This window comes from Rhagoletis pomonella, unplaced genomic scaffold (genome assembly GCF_013731165.1).
Source record: "Rhagoletis pomonella isolate Grant_MI unplaced genomic scaffold, Rhpom_1.0 Rhpom_scaffold_00006, whole genome shotgun sequence".
Taxonomy (NCBI): domain Eukaryota; kingdom Metazoa; phylum Arthropoda; class Insecta; order Diptera; family Tephritidae; genus Rhagoletis; species Rhagoletis pomonella.
Genome location: NW_023458560.1, coordinates 38,257,548 through 38,262,140, shown reverse-complemented (window position 1 = coordinate 38,262,140; position 4,593 = coordinate 38,257,548).

The following is a 4,593-nucleotide window of genomic DNA, read 5'->3' as shown; positions in this document are numbered from 1 at the left end:
AAAGTGAGCTTTAAAGTTAAAAGTTACTTCAGAAAACGGCCCTTAGTCGCATAGAACTACGTAGCAGCCTGTAATGACTTTGTGCACAAAACGAACACGCTCACGTAGATTCCCAGCGGTCGTTTTCCTTTCTACACAACTTGGATATGAACTTGTGTTCTTGGGCTGGAAATTAACCTGCCGAAAACTGTTGTTAGTATCTTTAATCAAATAAGTTTTTATACCGAAGTCCAACAAATTACCAAAGGTCCTTTCCATTGTGACTGGTGGGAAATTTAACTACAGAATGTAAACAATTGTGAATTATTTGTTACTATATCATCGGAACTTATATAACAGTGAAATATATTTTTTAGCCCCTCCAAAACCTCAACAATATATTAAAAAAAATTGGCAATTGAATGCAAATTGTAGTTCATCGAGGAATAAATAAATATAATCTGAAGTAAATAATTCTAAATAGGTGACTTTCATACGTTTTTGTAAGAAAATATTTTCAGTTGAAAATATTTTTTTACTTAAAAATAATTTTTTTACCTTAAAATTTTTCCCACCAAAAAATGTGTTTTTTGTAATTTAGCTTTTTTAAATTTTGCTAAAAAATTTGTTGTTTTCTAAATTATTTTTACCAAAATCCTTAAAAAATTATTTTTTCCCAAAAAAAACTTATTCAATAAAAATCCCTTTTGCAAAAAAATCATTTTCTCTCAAAAAAAAAAAAAAATTATTATTATTAAAATGTAATTAAATTAAATTAAAGTAAAGCTACAGAACTACTTTAATGCAAAATAAATATTTTCTCCCAAAAAAAATTATTCCTCCCCAACATACATATGTATTTGTTCCCAAAGAAATTATTTTGATTTTTTTTTAATGCTTGTTTTAATTTGGTTAAATAAATCCCTCCAATGTAACTTTGTGTACTCAAAGGCGCATTTTAGCAAAAACACTTCATTTTGAAGGTAGTTTTTATGTACTATACGCTTTGGTTTTTGTTAAAAATTCGGCTGATATTAAAGCTGTGACTGGTGGGATAGGTCCTTTTGACTGTTGTTAAGTAATTATGGTAATTTTAGGTAAAAGTTTGCATAGAAAAAACTACAGCTTCTTTTTATATTGTTTTTTTAAATATTTATCACAGGTTAATGAAATGTAGTCATTTAGCAAGAGGTTACTACCAATATAGAGATAATTAAGGCATTTTAAAATTTATATCGTTTTACCCTTTTACTTGGAATTACCCCAAAAATATGTTTAAATTTACATACATATGTATATATAATTTTACTATCGAAATAGGATACTTTCCTGCCGAAAAAAATTGAGTTGTTACTCTTTAGGAGTAGACGCACTTTCCGCTATTGTAAATGATCATTAGCATAATTAACCTTAAATGACAAAACTGTTAGTCATTAAATGTGTTTCAACGGGACATTTTCATATGGCACATTTTTTTGTAATTTCATGGCTAAGTGAAAATTTGGCATTACCCTTTGTAACGCGAATAACCCAATTTCAAGTGAATAAAAATAAAAATCAAACATCCAAGTGTACCAAATTGCTCAGTATTTTTTATAGTTTTTTTTTCTGAATTATTTCTGCGGTGAGTGATTTAGTGTGTGATTAGTATTTATACGTATCGAAGGTGTAGTTTGTGTGTGAACAATGTTGTTGACCGCTGACGACGTGTCTCTGTTGCTTTTATTACGTTTAACATTTAAGTAAATCAACATACATAAAATCGAATCTAAGTTCAAGTGATAGCAAAAACAAAGAAAAAATCCAAAAAATTCTTTGAAAGTGTATCGAGCGCGTGAGTGCTATTGTCGTTATTATCGTTTTTTTTTTAATTTACGTTCCAAAGATCACTGCGAAATAAATATGTATGTAGTAATACATAATTCAATAAGAAATAACAAATTAAAAAGGAAATACATAATTGATTAAAGTTTTTTTGTTTTACTCTAATTTGGTGCACCTGCGTGTAATGCTTTGTTGCTTTGTTCGGAAAAGATAAGATAGAGTTCGTCAATTGTTAGTCGCAAAATTGTAGCAGTTTGCTTGTATGTATATTAGGGTGGTAAAAAAAAAAAATAATGTCGGAATTTTAATGCTCTCACCCCCTACGATAGTTCTATACCGAAAACCATTATACCCCTGTTTTTTATTTTGAAATCAAAAAATATTTAGAGGTCGTTCAAAGCGTTTAAAGTTTTTTAAATATTATATATGGAAAAAAATTATTTTTCGTAGAAATAGTATAGAGTTCCAGAAAATTAATATTTTTGGATCGGAAAGCTTTGTCTCTCTTCACAAGGCTTTCAATAATGATACCGAGTTGTTTATTTAACCTCTTCATATAAACTATTTTTTGTAGGACCCATAAAAACCTCAAAATTCGCAATGGGGGGACCCATACAAAATCTTTAGTATTAAAAAATGGTGAAATAAACATTTGGGTATTATTATTGGAAGTATCCTGAAGAGAAGCAAAGTTTTCTGATCGAAAAAATATTAAATTTTCAAGAATTATGTACTTAGGTACTATTTCTACGAAAAAGGATTATTTTCTTATTTTAAGTGTATGGAAAACATTGAACGCTTTGAGCGACTTCTAAATATTTTTTTATATCAGAAAACAGGGGTAATTTTTTTCGATATATAACAATCCTAGGGTCTGAAAGCATTAGAATTTCGACTTTGCTTAATTAAATGAAATTAAATATTTTTTCTTAAAAGAAAATAGAATTAAAAAAATAAATGAAAAACCTACTTAAATAAAAAAATAAATATTTCATACCCAACAACTTCAAATTCGGACCTCAGGAATGTCACGCTAGAGCTTTGCATATCGGCCAATGCGACTGTTGGAGCGCCGCGAACAAAATTACATACTTATTCCGTTCACGGGAGATGAATTGACCGACTATCCCATCAACTGTTATGATGATACTAGTATTTCTACTGGTAGATGCTGATGCATAGCCAGGCAATTAACATGTCGTAGGTCATCGCCATGTTAAAAATACCAGCCGCTAACATTAAAAAAGGATCGAACTTGTTCACAACTAGTAGTTTTCCCTGCCCATTAGACTGGTTAAAAAAAAACATCTTTTATATTTTTCATCAAAATCCCCTGTGAAATATTTTGGGGACAGTAACCAGTGTGTTGTGTATTTTGCTCAATATAATGAAATGGTAGACTTTAACCTTGCATAACTTTTGAAGTAGTGAATTTATGGAAAACTCATAAGAGACTTTTTAAAGCCCTCAATTTCCACCAAATATATATATTTTATTCCGATACGTTGACTTAAACACGAGTTATAAAAATTTAAATTTGAAAACAATTTTTACCTGCGTTACTTATATGCGAGGTATAATCTATCTATCTACTTATATGAAAAATAGAAATTCACCTTGAGCTACCATTAAATCTCAATATTAAGGGCTGCCATTTTGACACGCACTTTTTCACTGTGGCGAATATATTCCACAGGGCATTTGGAAAAAAAGATAGTCGACATTTTTGAACCAGTCTTATGTAAATATGTACTTGCATACTACATATACCAGTCGGTAAAATTAGAAAATAAGGGGCCTTCTTGGAGCCTTTATTTCGGACCTTTTGAATCGATAGGCCTCGGTGCGTCTATTGCGACTTTTTCTTTTACTTAACTTTGGTTGCCATGCAAACCCACCTTCTTGTCTGCCTTCGAATTGCAAGGCTATTGGAAGATCTTCTAATAAAGCTACCAAAGCGAAGGTCTTATTGAAAAATTCCTTCCCGAATGCGTTTCTTTGGAAATGCTCCTCATTTTGCCGATTGGGATGTTAACTAAATATAATTGGAAATGACGATGCGTTGTTAAATTTGCGCTTCCGAAATCATTGGTGAAAACGTGAATTTTATAGACTACATGAATTTCGTTATGTATGTACATTAGGGTGGTCCAAAAATACACTTGAAAAAGTAAAGTCGGAATTTTTATGCCTTCACCCCCTAGGATTGTTCTATACCGACAAAAGTATACCCCTATTATTTTTTATTTTAAAATCAAAAGATAAAAAACAACTTCTCGTAGAAATGGTATAGAATCCTTAAAAATCAATATTTTTCTATCGGATAACTTTGATTCTCTGCAGCAGATTCGCAATAATAATACAATTGTTTATTTAGCAATTTTTTCATCGCAACTGTAACTTTATAGTCCGCCAAAAAACCACAAAAACCCTGCAAAAAACAAAGGGGGGGGGGGGGACCAATAAAAAATCGTTAGTATTAAAACATGGTTAAATAAACAATTAATAATAATAATAATAATAGATTGGCGCTTACACATATGTTAGTGTTTGGCCGAGCTTCTCCTCCGATTTGTGGCGTGCGCCTTGAAGTTGTCACACAAAGCGGAGGGACCTACAGTTTTACGCCGACTCCGAACGGCGATTGTATTTTTATGAGAAGCTGTTTTTCATGGCAGAAATACACTCGGAGGTTTGCCATTGCCTGCCGAGGGACGACCGCTGTTAAGAAAAAACCTTTTTTCTATATTTTTTTGCGATGTTGCTTTGACCAGGGCTTGAACCCAGGCG